Here is an 8,726-nt window from a genome sequence, read left to right on the forward strand (position 1 = left end):
AAACATATCGTGATATGAAAAAATCTTATATCGCCCAGCTCTAGTGAATGTAAACTGAGTCAGAGTAAACCAGCATGTAACCACTCGATGGGACTGATGTGTAAACATATGCTGCACAGCTGTGTGAAAATTAACCTTCAGTGATAGAAGACTGCTGTCAGTAGCACTGTTAACATTAGCCTCACTCGGCACATTAACTTGATTATCTGTACAATGTTTTGCATGGTTTGCCACACCAAAATTTTATCAACATTTTTAATGTGATTAGGCTATTGACAGATGTGATTGATTTCAACAAGCCCTATGAAGGGCTTGAAGCATAAAATGCAGAAAATCTGCGAGACATCAAGACATTACTTTATGTAGATGTGTTTAATAAACTCATAAACATAAATACCAGCTTTTTTCTGTTTCAAATTGTAAACATGCTGAGGAAGCTTTTGTATTAGTAGTTGTGGCCAAATTGTTGTACTTCAAATGGGTGGGGGAAAAATATAGCCGATGTAAGTCTCCAACGATGCACTTAACACTAATCAGAATTCATAGCATTCCCCGAATGCTGGCATAATGTTTACTCATCTCTATAATGTCTCATTTTTTGCCAGAAGTAGGGCGTGTCATGAAGACGACCATTCTGCTCTTCTGTTTTGTGCTGTTTTATCTGTTTAATTAACCAGTCCTGACAAGTGTCTGTGGAGCTCAGTCTACAATGTGTCATTACTCCATAATGACAGATGCTTATTGCTGCACAACAACAGGAATTTACGGTTATGAATCTACCGCCTTGTATGATATGAAATAAAAGGAGTAATATAAAAAAGGCATTCTACTCCTGGCGTTCTGAGGAGACTTAGCTGTCAGGAGTAGATTGAATTGTAATGAAACAGCTGCAGTGTGGTAGCGATGGTGAAAAAGCAGAGCGTAGTAAGATGTGTTAATCCTGTTCAAAGATGGTGGGTATGCTGGCTGACTTTGAAGTCAGCTACGCTCGCTTCCAGCTCTGTATTTTATTCCTGGATTGTGCTTGCTGTTCAGAAAAAAATATTTGTATTCCTGTTAAAAGATACCTGAGAGAAATGGTCTGAAATGCAAACAGAAGTGGAAGCCTTCTGCACTCAGGAAATATAGAAGTGCATAAAATAATGACTGTGTTGCATCTCTCTCATCGTTGCTTTTAACTGCTTTTCTACATACATTTTTTTTAGCTGTTGTAAAACAGCTTAAACGACTTAGTGGGATTACAGAGAGCAGCTTTATAGCAGACTATAGTCATAAGCTGTTTGATCTGATTATCCATACAAGACAAACATTTCATTGATATAATGTTATTTACATCTAGAGGTTCTGGCTCTTCAGCAGTGTAATTTACAGATGGGACTCCCCCCTCTGAGAGCATTAGCCTAGCCCAAAATCCGGCTTCAAATTGGGCTGTGTTGTTTAGTCATCTGTGATGTTGTGAGAACAAACATTTTGCCTTTTGGCTGTTGTTGTGGTGTCAACCAAAACAGAAAATACTTGCATACTACTTCCCTTCAGTTGACATCAGCACAACGCAAAAGTAGAAAAAATGTTGGAAACTGAGCTTTTAGAGCAGTCTCAAGCCGGAGCTTTTGGCTCACTGGGATTATTTATGCATCGATATATTCGATCGCAATATTTGAAATCAATATTTGAGTGTTTGTTGTGTCGATCTGTAAATATGAAGGGTTAAACAAGCCATGTCAGTACTAGACATGCAAATAAATTCTAATTAAGTTTAGAAGGTAATTGATAAAAACATTAAGCTACTTAGGTGCATGTAATGAAATAAAGCCCTACAAAATATTTACTGTGAGTTGGGTAAAGCATGAAAAACATTTCTGTATTGTATTAATCAGTTGCATTTAGCTGGACTTTTCCCTTGCCTTTTAATCATTATTATAATTGATTACCTTCTTGAGCTAGCCGGAAACACTCATCCCTGTTCTGCTTCGCTATCAGTTAACAGTAAGCAGAAACAATGAATGTAGAGGGTTGAATGAACAGACAGGTGATGTGTTGTGTGTTGCTGCCTATAGGTCACAGCATGCTTAAACTTGTAGTTATATCCTTGTCCTTGATTAAGTCCTTTGGCCTTTTCTTTGTATCTCTCTCTCTTCATAGATCAATACAAGAAATCGGAGAAATGAAGATCAAGCAACAAATTGAAGACGTGAGTTTGAAACAAAAAAGCAGTTCTCACCACACTGATCTGTTTTATATTCACAGGTCCAAGGAGCACTGCTCTGTATTATCAGCTACTGTTTCACTTTTTCACAGACATATTTGAGATTTGTATTAATAATTTACTAGAATACGCCCTCACAAAGGTGTACGTGTTGGGACAATCCATGCTTTTACTTCTTTCCTTATTAATCTGCCCGAGATTTGTTTTGTTTTTTTTGTTGAAAAACACACCACCACACACCACCGATTGTATTGTTTATGTTTCTTGCCCTAGTTTTTCTGTGACCTGTTTTTTTGTTTTTTGTTTTTTGTTGTTTTTTTTTGTTTATTATTATTATTAGAGCAAGTGATAAAGTTATATAAATGAGGGTGCCTTCTGTCAGCAAGGATCATCAAAGCTTTCAATATAACTCCATAAAAAGTGTTATAATGATCTCGTCAAGCAGCACTTTTGCAGATAGCCACAGTTAAAATATTCGGTGTTATCTTTCGAGGACAGTTTTTCTATAAGGCTGGAAGGGTCACCCGAGCAATGTAAATGATGTGGAGAAGAGCATGTAACTGCAGTTTTTGTTGAATGTAATTTAGTACATTCATAAGACTGGAAACATTAATCATAAATTATTTTCTGAAGTATTGAATTTTGGTAAAGAGTAAATAGCAGTAAATCTGCATGCACATCTTTATCTGCCCTCTTGTGACTTGGGTAAAACTATCGTTAGACGTAATCCTGGGAGATATATTTCAAATCTGTTAAGGCATTAAACATCAAAACCCACAAAGAGCAAATTCTGTGACAAGACTGTTGCTGACAGTATCAAACGCCTTGGACAGATCTACAAGTAGTGCACAGCAGGGTTGCTTCTTGTTGAGTGAATTAACAGTGTCGTCATCAGTAACAGCTGCAGCAGTTACTGCGCAATGAGCTCTGTAGCCGAGGGAAATTATTATTCTCAGGCGAGCGACAAATTGTGAGCTGACTCCTAATTCTAGGATTTAGAACAGGCAGCACAGGTGGATAGTTAAGTGTGACCAACTGCAGGGGATTTTTCATGAAGTGAAAATGGATTTAAATATTTGTACAAGTGGTGATGAATAGGATCGTAGATGCGTGGAGTCAGGTCTGCAGACCAAAACAAAAAAACACTCACCAGCTAATTTTTGCTGTTTACATTTGTCTACGCCTCATCATTCTGTGACAGGTCTGAAAAAAAAAGTTAAATAAAGACTAGAAGCTTTTTTAATGTTTTTTTAATGGTTGAGTTGTTGGTTTTGACTTTGGTCTTAAATATACAGCACTAACTTATAACCCCCCGTCAAAATAATAATTAAACGCTTACCATTTCTACTTGGTGGTTATTGCGTGCAGTATGTGTATAGAGTTTTCGTTACTATTTCAGTATAAAAAAGCTAGATAGATGCTCTTTGTTTCTTGTTAAAGTAATGAAACATTTCCTGAGTTTTGACTCTTAGAAAAAAGTTGTTTTTGTTATTTTTTTGTTACTTTTACATTAAGGTTTAATGTGAGTATTCACTTTGTGACACAGTCTGGTACACAATAGTTACTTAGATCAGGGCAAGATTATTAGAGGTAAAATAATTGTTGTTTGGTTGATAGTCTGCAAATCTGCTGTAACATATCCGTTAATGAAGATTTGTCGATTTACATTAATCCAGGGGTGAGCAACTCCAGGCCTCGAGTGCTGGTGTCCTGCAGGTTTTAGATGTGTCCTTGATCAAACACAGCTGATTCAAATGGCTAAATTACCTCCTCAACATGTCCTGAAGTTCTCCAGGGGGCTGGTAATGAACTAATCATAGAGTCCCATGATAAAGCTGGTGTAGCATTGCATGCATTGAAATTTTCAGTTGCTGTGTATCACTCAGAGTTTTTGAATGTAAATCTATGTTTTTATTCAGGAAAACAGTTATTTGGAGTTCATTTTTGTTGGCTCCATCCAGCAAATTGAATCGAAACTGAATTTGATGCACACGAGGACACACACTGTTGTAAAGCCAGCTTCGTAAAAGCAATTATAATTCCCTTAACACTGAATAAAAGTGAGTGCTTTTCACAGATTGCAGATGGTCACTGAAATAATTGCAGTCTGTTATGATGTTGACCTTAGAGTTTTCGATCCCGTGAAAGCCATCATATTACTGGTAACCTTTTAATCAGTTTGAAGTATAAATCCACACTGTGATTATAACATGAGGTGCAAGCAGACTTGTTATTTATACACTGAACCTGGGAAATGACTTGCTGCCATAAAGCACTTAAATGAATTCAATAAAAGATTGTGAGGAGATTTTACTCCTGTTAGCTAAAAATAGGATTGTTGCACTTTGTGCATCCTGAAACCTCTTCAGTCCTGTTTATGCCTCAGTGCCACGACAGCTGTGCCCAGAGGTGCTGCGTTTTTTGTTTTTTTTTTGGCTTGTCCGTCTGTACCTTCGTCCAACCGTCACACTCTCATTAACATGACTGCTCTTGAAAGCAGGGGATTTTTTTTCATAGTTGAAGTCAAAAGTGAATACTTTTTATTTGACGATCAGATGTCACTGTGAGCTCATGTTTGGCCCATTCGTGGGAATGATATTGCAGGAACATATGGAGGGAAATTGATTACATTTGGTGCGGCTGATTAGATTTCATTTTTTGCCATTGGCCAAGGTCACTGTGATCACACAACACCTGGTTTTGTTGATGACTTGAGGATTTATTTGCTCTTATGGTAATATTACAAACCAGTGTTAATGGGATAAAACAATAAGGTGAGGGTATTTTATAATATGAGCTGTTGCATTTTAGACTACATGCCATTTCACCTGACCACATAAGCACACATACTCTGTTCTGTGGCTTTTAAGCAGATTCTAACTGTCACACACAAGCTTCTGTGATTCATCAGGGACAGTTTAGGGTTTAGTATTTTGCTCAGGGACACTTTAACGTGCTGCCTGGAAGGGCTGGGAATTGAACCACTGACCTTCCAATTGGTAAATGCCCCAAAAATATCTTTTGACCTTTTAAAAGGTCTTTGGTTCCCAACTATTAAATACTTTGAAAGTCTTTACTCCATGTATTTATTTAAACACACAAATGGATGCAAACCACAGGTTGAGTGGTTGGCATAGAAATGCAAGGGGTAGATTCTAGTTCAGTCATATAGTTATACCTGTAGAAAACACTGTCACTGCAGGTAGCTGCAGGGAGTTTTGAGTAATAGGCAAAGACTTCATTGAATAGTTATTTTTAATGCAATGATACTATAAATTAGTTTTGTTCTGGTTTCTCTCGAGTTCAGTGCATACAGTGAAGTTGTAATTGCTGGTTCAGAGTGTTGGTCAGACAAAACAGGCAGTGTTAATATAGTCATGTTGGTTTTCTGTCCTTTAAAATTGTTAGATATAAACTAAAATAAAAAAATCTATTTCTGACATTTGACAGGTCAGGTTTTTTTGAGAAGAATCCTGCAGTGAAATAGGCAATTATATTAAAACAATCCGCAGCGAGCGTGTTTATAGCATTTGGTTATTATAAATCATTGGATATACGATACAGGAGTGCTTGTACACTTGATTATAGGCTTATCAAGTATTTGACAAAGTTGCTGTCTGTGAAGTTCATCCTTTTTCCATCCTTTTAATCTTGAAATTCGACTCACATTTCTCTTCAACTACAGTGAAATGTTTCCATCAGCTCTGACTCAATTCTCTCTGGGAATATCTATCATTTCTTGCTGCTTTAATCTGTAATTCTCTAAAGTGTAAGTTTGTGCACTAATCATTTTTTGTATTTGTGTAATTTCTTTTTTGAATTGTCTGTACCAAAGGAAAAATATTTTCAAATGTCCATAGGGATCACTATGCTTTTTGAATTGTTTGTATTGTATAGGCTAGTTTGGGTCTAAAGGACAGGAATATTCAGTAAACATAAAAATTTGCACGTTTTGCAAGGAATACACATGATTTCATCTCTTGACTAAATCAATGTTATGAAAATAACATGAACTTAGTGATAAACTTACATTAGCATGCTGCGGTGGTAAAATTGAACCACTGGAGGATTAATTTATTATTTACTTAAGGGCATTGCTAAATCAGCTCATGCATTTCTCCCTTTTTTATCTCACTTTAGGTTGTGGCTCCTCTCAAAGAAAAGATTCGTGACCTGGAACAAAGGTTTGTATCTGTTTTTTTTGTTGTTTTTGTTTCCATTGAGATCTTAAAATATTTGCTCATAGCTCGGTGTGAAGGAAAGCTTAATGGACTAATAAGTAGGTTTAAGGGTCAGCGTTATATATGCCTTCATTTCCTACTTTAAACTGTTGAATTTTCATTTGAAAGGGCACTTATAGACTGAGAATGCTGCATCTGAATAACTTGCACATGGATTAACATTCTGTGCTTATTTAAAAGGTTTATCTCTCTTTAACAGACGTTGAAGACAGAATGAATGCAACAGCAGCTAATTAATTGCATCTGGTGGTATTTGTTACTTGTGATAAGAAGATTTCTACATCACAGGCTATCAATTAATTAACCTAATTTTGCATTGTTTTTATGGTAGCATCTCTGGGTACAGTAATCCAGCTTGAAGGTGTTAATTATACATATTTGTCTTTAGTACCTTTAATGCTAATAACACTGAAATACAAAGGTACGTGTTTAAATGAGCCCGTTGTCCCTAGTTTAACATGTGTGAGGGCAACAAGAACCTCTAAATGGAGCACATTTTATATCTACCTTGTGCTCCTGAAGAGCGACTGTGGATCATTGAAAGCTAAGCCCTGTGAAAAACAGTTCTCCCTTACTGCTTTAACAGGATTTAAGAGGGGAAATATCAATTAGGTGTCACCAATCAAATGGCCTTAGTTATTTGATCATCAGCAACTGTGAGCACCTCTATAAAGTAGAAGATCTCAGGGTTTGCTGGTATGGAACATTCAGGTGTGTGTTACTAAAAGGCTGCAGTGTTCCTAAGAGTGGACGTTCTGGTAAATTCAAAGTGGAGATGTTTGCCTGTAAGGTTTGACAAAACCCAAACACAGCACATCAGCACAAACACTTTACACTAGCTGTCAAGCCAAAAAAAGGGGCTGCTTTTCACAGTGTTTCCTTGTGAGTGAACAATATTAAAAGAAAGTAATTAAATAAATCAATGAATAAAAGCTTGAGCTAAAATAATGGAGGTACTGAATATTGTTTCCCCTTGAGTGAGCTAATTTTGTAATGAAATATATGATTGTTTAAGATGTCATAGATAAGGAATATTGAATACTTTTTGATTTTTATGGTAATTCTAAATATTCTTTGGTTCATGATGTTTTGGAAAACCATAAATAACCAAAAGGCAATAGTAAAAATTATTATGAGTAGTAGCAGCGCATTCATTTTAAAATTTCCTACGACAGCCAGGCCTTCATTTGTTCATATGTTTGGTCAGAGGTGCTACAAAATGTGTTTGTAAAACACGTGAAATTATTGATTAAACACTGAATTTTGCGTGAAACGTTCGTACACACAATTTATGCACAGACTTGTGTTTACAGAGATACTAAAGTGATCCCGAGCACAGCAGCAAATCTACAACAGAAAGGCTCAAATGAAAAAATAGAAGAATCAAGGTGCTGCAATGGCCCGGTCAAAGTCCTTTACTCAACCTGACTGAAATGTTTTGCTGCGACCTTCAGAGTTGAGCATTAATGAATGCCAGCGAATCTCAATAAACTTTAGCATTGTTGAAGGAGAAGAGTGGGGCATAATTCCTCCACAAAAAATGTGAATGTTCTGTGAAAAATGTTCGTTTGTTTCATCATGCATACAGCACAGGCTTAGTGGTGCAGCGTTGTGGTTATTTAAAGGCCAGTTTTAATAATCAAGTTGAGGTTATTTTTGAAACAGTGTTGTATTCCCATAAGCAGTTTTGAAATAAATACACTTCTCTAAATGATTAACCAGCTCATATCTTTGTTTTTTAATTGTAGCTACACCAAAGGTAACCATAAAATATAGTTTATTGATGTTTATTAATAAGATTACAGGACCTGGATTGAGAGTAAGATCCTAGATTGTTCTGTTTTGCTTTGGGCTTATGTGATTGTTTCTCCAGATGTTCTCTACAAAAGGTTTTTGTGTTCTCTCTTACAGTTTTTCTCAGAAATACCCACCGGTGAAATTCCTGTCAGAAAAGGATCGTAAAAGAATTTTGGTATGTAACACATCCAAGTGCAAATCGTATTTTCAGTAACCATGACATAACCCTGAGCTTTCATAAGCAACGGCCAACAGAAGCACAAGCTTTCCTCAAAGCCTGACTTATCTCCATGTTAACAGCAAACTGAGGGAAGTAGAACTTGCAGAAATGTGTATCTTAAGTAGGGATGGGTGTCGTTTAAGTTTTATCCGATACCGGTGCCAAATCGGTACTTTTGAAATGGTGCCGGTGCTTAAACGGTGCTCTACTGGTGCTTAAAGAATGGAGAACACAAACTTTGTCCAAAAACCTCTTATGTTTT

General features: G+C 36.5%; 1 long non-coding RNA gene across 1 annotated transcript; it reads left to right on the plus strand.

Annotated features, from left to right (window-relative positions):
- Positions 1–6: 6 nt before the first annotated feature.
- LOC102305401 lies at positions 7–8,420 on the plus strand. The gene is made up of 3 exons (XR_318096.3): positions 7–2,191; positions 6,347–6,390; positions 8,359–8,420. It is a non-coding gene; the product is annotated as an uncharacterized LOC102305401 (long non-coding RNA).
- Positions 8,421–8,726: the final 306 nt, after the last annotated feature.

Source organism: Haplochromis burtoni, unplaced genomic scaffold (genome assembly GCF_018398535.1).
Source record: "Haplochromis burtoni strain Fernald_Lab_line unplaced genomic scaffold, NCSU_Asbu1 Contig_3026, whole genome shotgun sequence".
Taxonomy (NCBI): domain Eukaryota; kingdom Metazoa; phylum Chordata; class Actinopteri; order Cichliformes; family Cichlidae; genus Haplochromis; species Haplochromis burtoni.